The sequence below is a fragment of the Lissotriton vulgaris genome, chromosome 1_2 (assembly GCF_964263255.1).
Source record: "Lissotriton vulgaris chromosome 1_2, aLisVul1.2, whole genome shotgun sequence".
Lineage (NCBI taxonomy): Eukaryota > Metazoa > Chordata > Amphibia > Caudata > Salamandridae > Lissotriton > Lissotriton vulgaris.
In genome coordinates this window covers 156411432-156426958 of record NC_141686.1, presented here as the reverse complement: position 1 = coordinate 156426958, position 15527 = coordinate 156411432, and the positions used below count along the sequence as shown (strand labels likewise).

At 46.1% G+C, this 15527-nt stretch overlaps 1 protein-coding gene across 3 annotated transcripts in view; it reads right to left on the bottom strand.

The window, feature by feature from the left end:
- The window catches only part of LARGE1 (LARGE xylosyl- and glucuronyltransferase 1), a 1180278-nt gene that overhangs the window by 35406 nt on the left and 1129345 nt on the right, over nt 1–15527 (bottom strand). The gene's annotated exons all lie outside the window — the stretch shown is intronic.

The following is a 15527-nucleotide window of genomic DNA, read 5'->3' as shown; positions in this document are numbered from 1 at the left end:
ACCATCAGAAAGTGCACTGCTACAACTGAACCATCCACATCATCACAACATCTGTACCATCAGCAAGAGTACAGCTTTTTCTGTACCATCAGCAACAGCATCACAACACATGTACCATCAGCAAGAGCACAGCTACATCTGTGCAAGGGCACCGCTACACCTGTACCATCAGCAAGAGCACAGCTACACCTGTACCATCAGCAAGAGCACAGCTACATCTGTACCATCAGCAAGAGCACAGCTACATCTGTAGCAACAGCATCACAACAACTGTACCATCAGGAGGAGCACAGCTACATCTGTACCATCAGCAACAGCATTACAGTACCCGTACAATCGGCAAGAGCACAGCTACATCTGTACAATCAGCAAGAGCACTGCTATACCTGTGCCATCAGCAAGAGCATCACAACACCTGTACCATCGGCAAGAGCACAGCTACATCTGTACCATCAGCATCACAACACCTGTACCATCAGCAAGAGCACAGCTACATCTGTACCATCGGCAACAGCATCCCAACACCTGTACCATCAGCAAGAGCACTGCTACATCTGTACCATCAGCAACAGCACAGTTACATCTGTACCATTAGCAACAGCATCACAACACCTGTACCATCAGCAAGAGCACAGCTACATCTGTACCATCGGCAACAGCATCCCAACACCTGTACCATCAGCAGGAGCACAGCTACACTGTACCATCAGCAAGAGCACAGCTTCATCTGTACAACCAGCAAGAGCACAGCTACACCTGTTCTATCAGCAAGATCACAGCTACACCTGTTCTATCAGCAAGAGCACAGCTACATCTGTACCATCAGCAAAAGCATCTCAACACCTATACCATCAGCAAGAGCACAGGTACATCTGTACAACCAGCAAGAGCACAGCTACATCTGTACCATCAGCAAGAGCATAGCTACACCTATATCATCAGCAAGAGCACCACAACACCAATACCATCAGCAAGAGCACAGCTACACCCATACAATCAGCAAGAGCATCACACAACACCTGCACCATCAGCAAGAGCATAGCTACATCTGTACCATCAGCAAGAGCAGAACTACATTGGTACAGTCAACAAAAGCATCACAACATCTGTACCATCAGCAAGAGCACAGCTACATCTATACCATCAGCAAGAGCATCACAACACCTGTACATCAGCAAGAGCACAACTACAGCTGTACCATCAGCAATAGCATCACAACACCTGTAACATCAGCAAGAGCACAGCTACATCTGTACCTTCAGCAAGAGCACATCTACATCTGTACCATCAGCAAGAGCATCACAACATCTGTACCATCAGCAAGAGCACAGCTACATCTGTAGCAACAGCATCACACCACCTGTACCATCAGCAAGAGCATCACCACATCTGCACAATCAGCAAGAGCACAGCTACATCTGTACCTTCAGCAAGAGCATCACAACATCCTGTACCATCAGCAAGAGCACAGCTACATCTGTGCCATCAGCAACAGCATCACAACACCTACACCATCAGCAAGAGCAGAGCTACATCTGTACCATCAGCAAGAGCATAACAACACCTGTACCAGCAGCAAGAGCACAGCTACATATGTACCATCAGCAAAAAAACTGCCACATCTGCACCAGCAATAGTACAACCACATCTGTAACAGCAAAAACACCACATCTGTACCAACAGCAAAAACACCACCACATCTGTATCAATAGCAAGAGTACCAGCACATAAGTAGCAACAGCAAAAGCACCACCACATTTGTGCAATCAGCTAGAACACAACTACATCTGTACCATCAAGACCACAGTAACATATGTATTATCAGCAACTTCATCGCCTCACCTATACCATCAGCTAAAGCACAGCCACATCTGTGCTGTCAACATGAGACTGGCCAAAGAGCATCACCACATCTGTGCCATCAGTCAATCAATCAATCAAAACACTTGAATATCGCGCTACTCACCGGGAAGGGTCTCAAGGCGCTTGGGGGAAGGGGGCCGCTATTGCTCGAACTGCCAGGTCTTGAGTTGTCTCCTGAAGGCGAGATGGTCCTGGGTCAGCCGAAGGTGGATGAGGAGGGAGTTCCATGTCTTGGCCGCCAGGTAGGAGAAGAATCTGCCTCCGGCGGAGGCTCTTCGGATGCGTGGTACGGCGGCGAGGGCAAGGCTAGCAGACCGTAGCTGGCGGGTGGGCGTGTAGAAGGTCAGGTGGTCGTTGAGGTACTTAGGACCCAGGTCGTGGAGAGACTTGTGTGCGTGGGTGAGGAGCCTGAACGTGATCCTCTTGTTGACGGGGAGCCAGTGTAGGTCCCTCAGGTGGCCGGAGATGTGGCTGCATCGGGGGATGTCCAGGATGAGTCGGGCGGAGGCGTTCTGGATGCGTTGGAGTCTTTTCTGTAGCTTGGCTGTGGTTCCGGCGTAGAGGGTGTTTCCGTAGTCCAGTCGGCTGGTGACGAGGGCCTGGGTGACCGTCTTCCTGGTTTCGGTCGGGATCCATCGGAAGATCTTGCGGAGCATGCGGAGGGTGTGAAAGCATGAAGAGGAGACGGCGTCAGTAAGAGCACAACCAAATCTGTACACTCAGCTCGAACTCAACTGCATCTGTCCCATCAGCAAGACCACAGTAACATCTGTCCCATCAGCAACAGCATTGCCACATCTATGCCAACAGCAAGAACACAACCACATCTGTCCCAGCAGCAAAAGCCTTGCCACATCTGTACCATCAGCAAGAGAATAGACACATATGAGACTGACTGAAGACCAAGAGCTCAGCCACATCTGTAGCAAATACAGGAAACAGCCAAGGAGCAAGTGCACAACGCCATTCCTGTCCGCCATATAAGATGACTATTAAATGATCCATTTCCTGTCTACGCTCCTACGTTCTGTAAATGAACAAGGAGAGGTGGCCTGCTCACCAGAACCACGGTGACGTCAATCTGGAGCAGACAAGGCCTCTGCGGACACTCGTTCATCTGGCATTTGGACACCAGGAGGCACTGCGTAGTTTTATAGTCCAGTGCTCCACAGCTGGAGCGCTGTCTGTCGATGACGTCACAACCCGGAAGTGAAACAGCATTAACATTACACGAGAAGCGCTCCTCTGATCCTGCCACTGCAGGTAAATATTCTGAGTACAATCACTTCTCATGTACGTACCACACTAGCAGCGTCGGATGCTTGCGTGGCAGCACTCTGCGGCTGAGCCGCACTGATCAGGCAGGGCGGCCGTACCTCTGATTAGGACTTACCATCCCCCATTAGCTTTGCCTCATTACTGAGCCTTCTTGCAGATTGTGAGAAACAACCTACTCTGACGAGCATTGCTAAAAATAAACCAAGAACGACAAACTGCACGAAAACTAAAGCCCTGAAGGACTTATCAAGCCAATTACACCGAGACCATCACAAATTCAGAGTCATTTCAACCTGTGGCTAGGCCAATGACAACGGGAGAGAGAGTGGGCACAGACCATTAACGAGGAATGCCTGGCTTACAAGCACAGAGCTGGAGATCCCACGCGCCAGTCTATTTGTAAAAGGCAGAGTTATCAGATGACCGCGTCATCAGAAGCAGTGCCCCGAAACTTGGCTTTCATTTAATAAGCTCAGATTAGGGCCGGATCACAAAACTTTCGTGACCTTGGTGCAAGGGCAGGGCTTGGAGCAAATGGCTTTTTACCACCATATTATGAAAGCGGATTTGAGGAGCTGGTAACATTCGACCAGAAGGTTTGTGCATACTGTTTTGCACTCTGTCATGGTTGTGAAGAAGCAGCTAGTTATTGACAAAAAAAGGTAGTGATACAGATCTGGTGGCTAGAACAACCACACAGAAGAAAGAGGGGAGAGGCAAACAGAAATGTGGCTATTTAAACATGTCCAAGGTTGACAAGTAAGATAGGACATAGGAGTGGGTACCGACTATGCTTATCCTGAAACTCCAAAAGGCATTTTTCAACATATAAATACCCAGTTTGCGATTTAGTAACCTATTACCGAATCGCAAATTGAGTTTGCGATTCGGTATTAGGATGGGGAGTGTTTTATTGTGTCCCTTCCTAATACCATATTGCAGTGATATGTCTGAATGATTTGCGACCGAAATGTGCTCGCAATTATTCGCATTTTACTGCCCACTCAAAGTGGGTGGTAACCATTCGCAAATGGGGAAGGGTCCCCAAGGGGCCCCTTTCCCTTTGTGAATGTTTAGAAAAACATTTTTAAGAGTAGGCAGTGTTCCCATGGACCATTGCCTGCTCTTAAAAATTAAAGGATAACTTATAATTTTCCTTTTTGAAAAGCCTCCCGTTTTCCTTTAAGGAAAACAGCCTGTATTTAAAAAAAAAATGTAATTGAAAAGCAATCACAGACATGGTGGCCTTCTGAGCCCAGCAGGCCACCATCTCTGTGATTATTGTGATTCCCGATGGGTCGCAAACTGAGACCAACCTCATGAATAATAATCAGATAGGTCTATTTGCGGCCCACATGGAATCGCAAAATGTGTTAAACACACATTTGTGCATGGCTGTTTGTGATTACCAAATAGCAAATTGAAAACATTCGCTATTTGGTAATCACAAACACTTAACTTAATACATCTGGCTATAAGAGCTGAAGTATGCACTTAGTTGTTTAACATAAAACAAAGGTCCACATTATTTTTATTTTAAAACTCGTTTCTAAATATCCAGCATCCACTCTTCAAGCTTTCATAATAAAATTAATTTTCACAATAAACTAAGTCAATGGTGCCTCATCGCAAAGGTGCCCGCGGTGCTGCAATGTTCAGCTCATCTAGTTAGCTCATTTCTTAGCGTACGCTGGACTACATTCGCTACTTGATCGCTTGCTTTACCCTTGCTTTCAAGGCGCGATTGCTCCCCAGTGCCCACCCAGATCGTTTAAAATTCAGTTGACGTTTCCGTCCGCCGTGCCCTTCTCCAGGGAAGCGCACCATCTACCACCCTCCTATTACAGTGAATAAAAAGTTGCACTTACCTCCAAAACTGCAACAATGAATCTCTGCTGGAACAGTTCAAGAGTCGCATCTGTTACATTATCCGCTCGCTCAGTGAAAGAATTCTGTAAAATTGATACTGCAAGTTCTTTTTAACGTTCAATGTAATTTGTTTTATTAGGTAGGAGAGAAAAATCCCTCTGGTGATGTTTTTGGGAAAATGCGACGAACTACCACTTCTCAGAACCTATTTTCCCTGAAACACAATGTTAAAGTTCATGGAAAAAAGCAGCCTTAGAGCGATTTAACACATACATTTCTGTTGAAAGTTGGTTCAATTTTCAATGTATGCTGTAGTGATCACTCAGATCTAGAACAGATCAGTCAGACCCGGGCCACTAAACTTACCCCACCCCCCCAAAAACAGGGCTTAAGGACTCAACAGCCTGCAGTTAACGTTCCAAGTGTTTTTCATACTCCACTTACGGGAGGAATCCTCAGATGGGGGAAAAACAATGCAAGAACCACAGGCAGATTCAGGCAAAAATGAGACGCCACTTTCTGAAAGTAACGAAGATCTGTACTGAAGACCACTGTGGTATTTTAGGTTATTCTATGTTATTCTCTTCCCTTTAAGCGGTGTTCTCAGATCAAGGTTCTATATGGGATGTTTGTTTATGGTTTGAGCGGAGTCGCTGAGAACAATTCAAGCGCCAATAATATATTAACAGAAAATGAAACGAGAAAATCTTGATAGTCAGGTTTGGTGACATGGTTCATGTGAAGTTACCAAAGGGAAGGAAAGGGTACAGCAAGTATAGTGTCCCCCAGAAAGTTGTGAAAGGTAATAAAGGTTCAGTTCAATTGGAAGATTTGGAATTTCAGCAATATTGTTGTTAAATGAGGCTAGTGCTGGCCATCTTGTATTTTGATATCTCATGATATTTATATCCATTGTGAAATTCTTTAGTCAATGTTGTATTTCTTATTTGTGTAGATATTTATTATCTTGTTGTTGATTATTGTTTTGTGTGTCTTTGTGTGTTATCTGGTGAGCTGATATTTGTTGTAGTAAGAAAGCAATGGGGTGACCCTGTGTCCCTCGGGACCTGGGTATAAATTGCAAATAAGTGCAGTGGTTCAGTCGGGTAGGACCACAATATTGCTTCACATTACAATTGAATCTTCAGAGGACACATTATTTCACTCTACAAATAAAATGCGCAAGGAACACATGAAAAAACAATAACAAGGATACAGTAACCACAAGTGAATCAGGTTTGCTGGGTGATAAGAAATATTTATATAAATTGCATCATTTATACTTGCACCCATATACACATACAGCCCGATTCATCAAGCGAAATTGCGCTTGCAAAGGGCCAGATTCTGAGAATCTGGCCCTTTGCGAGTGCAATTTTTGCATTTGGGATTCATCATCCCAAATGCAAAAATCGCTATTAGCGAAATCGCATATTTGCGAGGAATTGGATTTAAGGAATCTCTATCAGCCCGATTCATCAAGCGAAATTGCGCTCACAAAGGGCCAGATTCTGAGAATCTGGGGCCTTTGCGAGTGCAATTTTTGCATTGAGGGATTCATCATCCCAAATGCAAAAATCGCTATTACCGAAATCGCATATTTGCGAGGAATTGGATTTAAGGAATCTCTAATAGAGATTCCTTAAATGCAATTCATCAACCAATATGAAAATGCGAATTCGCAATATTTGGTCGCAATTTACCACGAAGTCTGACTTCGTGGTAAATTGCGAAAAAAGAGAAAAAAGCACTTTAGTGCATTTTTTTCTTTTGCATGTTACACACACACATGTCCTTTGGACACCCCTGGCACCCTTGATATCGCTATCTTATTTGCGATTAGCAAATTGCTAATCGCAAAGAAGGAATACTACCCATTCATTCCTATGGGCCTTTTGGCCCATAGGAACGAATGGGTAGTTATTCCTTCTTTGCGATTAGCAATTTGCTAATCGCAAATAAGGATTGTGTAGGAATCGCATCTTATTTTGCGATTCGTACATGAATCCCGTTTTGCGAGTCTGTAATAGCGATTCCTTATGAATCGCTATTAACGACTCACAAAACGGGTCTTTGATGAATCTGGCTGTAATAGAAATTCCTAAAATGCAATTCTTCAACCAATTAGAAATCGCGAAATCGAAATATTTGGTCGCAATTTACCACGAAGTCTGACTTCGAGGTAAATTGCGAAAAAAGAGTAAAAAGCACTTTAGTGCATTTTTTTCTTTTGCATGTTTCACACACACATGTCCTTTGGACATGTGTGTGCGCAACACCTGTTTAAATGTGCATTTAAGGGGTGCTACAGGGTGTCCTTTGGACACCCCTGGCACCCTTCAAATCGCTATCTCATTTGCGATTAGCAAATTGCTAATCGCAAATAAGGAATAACTCCCCATTCATTCCTATGGGCCAAAAAATTGCTAATCGCAAATAAGGAATACTCCCCATTCATTCCTATGGGCCTTTTGGCCCATAGGAATGAATGGGGAGTTATTCCTTATTTGCGATTAGCAATTTTCTAATCGCAAATAAGGAATGTGTAGGAATCGCATTTAATTTTGCGATTCCTACATGAATCCCGTTTTGCGAGTCTGTAATAGCGATTCCTTATGATTCGCTATTAAAGACTCGCAAAACGGGTCTTTGTTGAATCTGGCTGATAATTCTTTGTAGCATAGGCGGCTACCAACACTGCGAAAGTTTAAGGTGACTTGTGATTAAGTGACATGATGAAATAGGTGACACAATAAGTGCCGGGCTGAGACGTCGACAACATCTTAGTCCAGTTCAAGGCCCCGCTCGCAAAATACCTGAATTATTGAGAGCAGCAGGGTTATTGTGTTTTCTCTTGTACTGGCCTTTACAAACTTGTACATAAGCTTTTACGCACCTTGTTCATATCGCGCACTCATTGTGTCACTTACTACACCATGTCACTTAATCACAACTTACCTTAACTTGTGGTTACTGTATCCTTGTTGTTTTTTCATGTATTCCTTGCGCATTTGTTTGTAGAGTGAAATAACTTGTCCTCTGTATATTCAATTGTAATGTGAAGCGATATCTGTTGCAGGTCATGTGGAGCACTGGGAGGGTGATTTGTGGTATGTTAAGTTATTATATGCCGGTCTGTTCCCTTTAAGTGTTTTTCTCCGATCAAGGTTCCACATGGAATGTTTGTTTATAGTTTGGGAGCAATTGGTGGTGGGACTTCATCCAGGCTATACATGTGCTGTGGGTTTCTTGTTACCACTTGCAATAAGGCACATCTTCAAACAGGAATTACTGGAGTCCATTCCTTTTTGATTACTTGTTGGATTACAACAACCGCCATATCCCAAGGAATTAGTCTGATCGTAAATTCATGTGATCGAATATATGTTACATTATGTTAATTTATTCAGGTGTGTGGTTCCTAGGGTGCTTATAAGACGAGCCAAGGCTTCAGCTTCTTGCGGAATTCAAGAAGTGAGGAGGAGTCTCTGATGTGTTGAGGGAGGTTGTTGCATGTCTTGGGTGTGATGTAGGAGAATGAGCGACCCCCAGTTTTGCTTTTATGGGTGCAGGAGTAGGTGCGAGTGTGGCAAAGCATAGGTGGATTGGTGGAAGTGTATGCGGCTGTTCCGGCATTCTGGTCCTGTGTTGCCTAGGGATTTGTATGTGTGTGTGAAGTTTGAATTGGTTAAATGGGGAGTCAGTTAAGCTTCCGGAGGTGCAGGATGGGAGGTAGAGTATGAGTCTTGCAGTGGTGTTCAGGATGGTCTGGAGTATGTGCGGGAGTTGTTCGGAGATTACAGAATTGAGAGCATTGCTGTATTCCACCCTGCTGATGAGTGCTTGCATAACACTTCTTCTGGTAATCTGAGGCAATATACATCTCTCAATTCTAAAATATAGAGATTAAGTTTGGACAGGAGTTGTCCTGCATGGTGAAGGGTCAATTGCATGGCCGCCACTGACCTGGTACAGTGTGGATCTCCACTGACCAGTATAATTAGAATTCACTTACGAGTCACGTTGAGACATTCATGGGAAGAAAGTCAAAAGACGGCGCTCTACTAACGTTCAGGCAGAAACTACCTGGGCCCATATTACTAAAAGGATGCTCTTTACCTTTTTGCACCACGGAGCACCTGCCCAGGGATAGTGCACCCTAGTACAATGAATGCGCTGCTCCCAGGCCAGCCACAAACTTGTGCTGTGTCTAGAGCAGCGCATCAAATGAAACAGAGGGGCTGCTTCAAAACTGCTCTTTGGTTCACAATGCAGATGGCAACCTGTCTGCCCTTTGAAGAGGCAGTGCAGGGGGGTGCAGAGAGTGAGTGGGCACCCCTACAAGGGGGTCTACGGTGGGTCCATGGGAGGCTGCCACATTGTTGTGGCATACTGTCAGTGCACCTGCTAAGGGCATGTTTGTCTCTGCCTTGGCACCCTTATGACAGACGTGGGTGCAAAGTGATTCCTCCACTTGCATGGGTAATGGCTCCATGCAAATGAAAGAACACGTTTCACAGTAGCGCTAGCGCTACGTGTGCACCAGTGTTTCCAGTATTAAAGAATGGGCTGCACAAGCCTCTGCAACCCCTTCTCTAATGCCATAGTGCCCCGGAGGTGCACCAAGCAGACGCAGATGCCCGTTGCAACCCCGGGGCAATTCCCGCAGTAGGGTCCCTGGTGTTGAGGGGAACCCTAATGTTTTGCAAAGAATGATCTTTTACTGAGTTCAGCATCCCAATGTCTCCCTGCCACTGGACGGTCGTTGCAGTGGGAAAGGCACCAGGTGTCTTGCAGCAGCAGAAGCTGCAGTGTGCTCGCATTGCCATCACCAGCCAGTGCTCATCCAGTTCTTACAAGCAGGAATTTCCCATATGGCCACCATTTGACTATCAAACAGTTTCGATATAAAGGGTGAGTGAATGGAATACAATGCACCCTCCTGGCTCTCAAACTGCATTGTGGGTCATATTTACTTCAGCAGGGCCAGGGACCTGTGACACGCCTTGGCAATGTCTAGAATGAAGGTGTGTTTGGTGCCAGGTCTGTTACAAAATGTATGATTGAGCTAGAATGTGACTTTCCTCTACCATCCTCAGAGGCGAACAGAGCCACACCAGCTGCCAGTGCCCTGCAAGCAGCAACTAGGCATCATTGTAAATATGCCCTGGGGTCGTTGATGATGCAACAACAAGCTGCATATGCCTATGTCGTGTCATCGATTTACAGTGCTGCACAATGCGCATGCAAATGCTTGCCGCCTGCTCGAGGCCTGACGCAAGGCATGAAAATAGATTTAATTGTGCCTCATTTGAATGAGACAGATTCCTCTATCAACAACTTTCAGCACTGGCTCAGACTGTGTCCTTGCCTTTGGTTCAGTCCTCACAGAGGGCGCAAGTACATCAGCTCCCCAGAGTGAATGCTTTTCGCAGTATGACAGTTCCCACAATGGATAAAGTCCTCGGTGGTTCGTGTGAGTTCCCTATTATCCCATATGATATATGGTTCTGAAGATTCTCCTCTAGACACTGGGGTAGGTGTGAGGCTGTCATTCGAATGCTGCGGATTTCGAAGCAGTTACCTGTGCTATAAATCCTTCTGCATTAGTCTCAGCACCAGTGCTTAATTTGAGCCAGTGGTTTCCGGTGCTCGGCACTAGCACTTAATTTTTATTATTTCACGTTTGACACTCTGCCACATGGTGGCGCTGCTCATCTAATTTTGAGATGAGCAAAACAACTGTTGTTTACGAATACAATATACATTATAAAATATTAATACTTGCAGTCATTCCTTTAGCTTTGGGGTTCTGGAACAATCTGTACTGTCGCACTTGCAGGCGAGAGAAATGGTTAGTACTTGTTTTGATACCGTCATTGGCAGCGATGACAGGGCAATAGGAGGTGCAAGCTGCAGTGGTCTTCTGGTTAGGGCCCTGGCACTTATTCTTTCACAAATTAAGCACTGCTCAGCACAATGCACCTATCTGCATCTCCACCATTCTTCAAATTGTATATGGCTTAGATCCAAGTACAAAGACAGGTGCGTCTTATTAAGAGAGTATAGAAAAAAGACAGCCACAGCAGTGAAGTTATATTTGGACAGATACAAAGAGGTGGTACCAAAGAATGGTGTATGAGCCAGCATCTAATTTATGTATGTATTGTAGCACTCCAGTATTTCTATAGTGCAAATATAACCAGGAGGCCATGCAATGCTGAAAAAGGCAGAGCCCATGTGTACATTTCATGGTCGTTTACAGAACCTGGGAGATCAAAAAGCAGACATCCTGTTGAGTATGCTGCATTACTGTTTGCAGCATCATCCAACACAATATACGGCATGTCTCATCATCCTACTATTGCACAGCTTCCCCGCGCTTTTGTAACATTGCCATTCTAGACTCAGACTGCTGTAGTTCCAAGGGGTATATGGAGATGGGAGGTTGTGGGTGAAGGAGTATTGCCCTCGTCACCAGCCACCTCGACTACGGCAACACCCTCTACACAGCCATCTGCACCCAGCTCCTTAAGACACTCCGGACCATCCAGAACGTTGCAGCCAGGCTAATCCTGAACCTCCCCAAATTAACCCACATCACCCACCATCTGACAGACATCCACTGGCTCCCCATCAAGAAGAGATGCCTGTTCAAAATCCTCCCGCAAAATCCTCCTGCCTACATCAACCATCGACTGAACTTCCACCAACCCGCTAGACACCTGTGCTCCTCTTCACTTGCTCCCACAAACACCTCCTGCATCTGTTGCAGCCGCAGCGGTAGCTGCTCCTTCTACATCACTGCCAAGACTTGAAACAACCTTTCCCTCCAGCTCTGAACAGCCCCCTCACTGGCAGACTTCACAAAGAGACTCAAGACCTGGCTCTTCGACGGAGACACAGCGCCCAGATACCCCTAGGGGTGACAGTGATGCATTCTACAAATGCTGCTTGATTGATTGATTGATTGATTGATTGATTGATTTCCCTGTGTCCAGCTCGCAAATAAATTACTGGTTATGTACCGTCCATCCCGTGCGTCGTTACTTCGACAACGTAGAAACAGCAGCCCTCATCCTCCTGGACCTGTCAGCCGCCTTCGACATGGTCTACCACTGCACACTACGAACACGCCTACATGACGCCGGGATCCAAGAGAAGGCCCTGGACTGGACCACATCCTTCCTCTCCAGCAGAACCCAGAGCGTCCGCCTCCCACCCTTCCGCTCCACCGCCACAGAGATAATTTGTGGCGTACCCCAGGGCTCTTCCCTCAGCCCAACACTGTTCAACATTTACATGGCACCCCTCGCCCTCGTCGCCCGACAGCGCGACCTCAACATCATCTCCTACGCCGACGACACTCAGCTGATCATATCCCTGACCAAAGACCATCACACTGCCAAAACCAACCTCAACGAAGGAATGAAGGTCGTCGCCGAATGGATGAGGAACAGCCGACTGAAGCTGAACTCGGACAAGACTTAGGTCCTCATCCTCGGCTCCACCCCTTCAGCCTGGGACGACTCCTGGTGGCCGACATCACTGGAAACAGCCCTGACACCCACCGATCACGCACGCAACCTGGGGGTCATCCTCGACTCCACCCTCTCCATGACTAAACAGGTCAACGCCGTCTCCTCATCCTGCTTCAACACCCTACGAATGCTCCGCAGGATCTTCAAGTGGATCCCCACCGAAACGAGAAGAACAGTCACGCAGGCTCTCGTCTCAAGCAGGCTGGACTACAGAAACGCCCTCTACGCAAGAACATCAACCAAGCTCCTGAGACGGCTGCAACGCATCCAGAACGCCTCGGCACGACTGATCCTCAAACTCCCCCGCTGCAGCCACATCACACCCGACCTGAGAGACCTACACTGGCTCCCCGTCAACTAGAGGGTAACCTTCAAGCTCCTCATCCACGCACACAAGGCCCTCCACAACGCCGGCCAAGATTATCTCAACAGACTACTCAGCTTCCTCACCCCTACCCGCAAGCTCCGCTTTGCCAGCCTCGCCCTCGCCCGGTCCCCCGCATCCGAAGAACAACCGCCGGCGGCAGATCCTTTTCCCACCTCGCCACCAAGACCTAGAACACCCTCCCCACCAACTTACGGCAGACCCAAGACCTACTGGCCTTCAGAAGACTTCTCAAGACCTGGCTCTTCGATCAGTAGCAGCAAACCCATCCCCCCCCCTACATACCCTCCTGGGTATGTAGCGCGCTTAACAAATGCCATTGATTGACTTCAATTTGGCAATAAGCTGTAGCTTGCAGTGGCCTGGACAATAAACCTACGCTACATACTGGAACATACCATATGTCGTTTAAGCCGATTGGATTTTCAGTACTCTCATTCTAAAATTAATTTTATGATTAAGATGTTTTTAGTACAGAACTCGTATATAAAAAACCTTGGTAATTTAAAGGGATTTTCTGCTTCTAGGATGATATACTTGTGTTTGGGGAGAATTTGATGCAACATAATTCGAGATTAGTAAAGGTTCTTTAAGTTTTAAATGAGAATGGTCCTATTGTAGAACATTCTAGGTGTAATTTTGCAGAGAAAAAAGCCACGTCCTTGGCGCACAGGTTACTTGAAGAGGGACTTAAGCCTAAAATTTCCATGGTTAAAGCCATTAGTAATTCTCCAGCACCAACAAGCAGAGATGATGTGAGGTCTTCTCTAGATTTATCTGACTTATTTTCTAGATATGTCTATAATTTTGTAGAAAACAAAGACAACTTCTCAAAAGCAAGACAAATTTAGGAGGAATGAAATGTGCCAAAGGAATTTTGAATCAATCAAAAAGACTATTGACAAGAGACTATTCGGACCTTGATATAGTAATCTGAAAACTGTGTATTAGCCTTCTTTACCTGCTTCCAGTTTTGCTATATACAATATGCGAGAAAATGCGAGATTAACTGATTTGACATTTATAAACACTTTTTTTTACTTTCAACCTCTGACACTGGGGGTCTCGTAAAACTATTATTCACAATTAGTGTAATAAAATAATGGACAGTGAACGAAGGTGGAGAGCGTTGTCAATAAGGGTGTGCTGGCTCTGCTTTCTTGGCACTGATGTTGCTACCTCTGAGGCCAGGGGTCACGTGGAGCAAGCGAGGGGGAACAGCTGTGACCACTGGCGACCCCTAAATAACATCCATGTCAATCATCTTGGTGCATTAGCCACGTTGTCAGCAGCAAAGTGAACAATGCTTTGTCAATGTAGAATGCCTCTAAATGAGTAAAACATAACAGCAATAGTTGCAATGTCCCTGGCACCAAGGTAATAATATTTCTCATAATTCTCCTCAACACAGTTTGATTTTTATCACTCAAATAGCTTTATAGTGCAAAACTTTATAATTTTAATCATAGCTTTAATATGTATATTGGAAATGTAATAATTTGTCACTAAAAATCAGTGCATGTATTCTGAAAATTCACATTTTCACTTCAAAAATATGCTTTTCAATTTTGGGATGCATATAAACCCCTGCGCTGCGGCGGCTATTCCGCCGCAGCGCTAAGGGGGTGGGGCGGCCGCACGGCGGTTCCGTGCTTGTGATGGAACTGCTCCGTCACGGCTCGCGGAAGAGCTGTGCTTGTGACGGAACGGTTCCGTCACGAACCCGCCCGCCCATTAAAACGTCAGCGCAGGTGCGGAATTCGCGCCGCGCAGGCGCGGCGAGCGGGCCGTGACGGAACCGTTCCGTCACAAACACAGCTCACCCGAGGCTTGTGACGGAACGGTTCCGTCACAAGCATGCAAGGGGTTAATTCGATGAAGCACAATCTTCTAATTTACCTCACTGGGCTGCACACAGGAGAGCAGCTTAAAGCTCGCTGGAGAGCTACCAGTATCTCACTTGCCAGAGAAGCCTGGTGTAGATGCTCTGTACATCTCCACCCTTGTACACTGGCTTTAGAAAATTGAGAATGCAATATCTAATCCCTTGCACATGACGTCACACCCAATCTCTTTGTAGGGAAACCAACTCAATTCATCTTTGTCCAACCATGATTCTAACTGCTTTAGAGTTCAGGACAATGCAGAGGCGACTTCTCAGTTTCAGCGCAGGAGTGTCGCCCCACAGACCCAGAGTTGAAAAATAAAATGGTAATAAAGTTTATATATTACCATTTCATTTTTCAGCAACCTGTCTCTTGAACTATAGTGTCAGGACTGGGCAGGGCCAGTGCTGCTGAGTGGCAGCAGGGAGCTGTGTGCATGTCTCTTTGGACGGCCGCATTGGGTCGATAAGCAACACATGCGCATTCTAATGTTCTCTAACCCAGCTGTCATGGACAGCTGGGTTAGAAAAGGCGCAGGCCTCCAGTGCTCTCAGGAGCGTCGAGAGAGCCTGCTCTATCCAATCCTGGCGCTGCTCTTATGCTGTGAGAGCAACTGCAGGATTGTGTAGTGCAGTTTCCTGCCTCCAGAGATTCCACAAGACACCCAAGGGAGGAGAACGTTGCGCTGCAAGTTAGGAAGGTAAG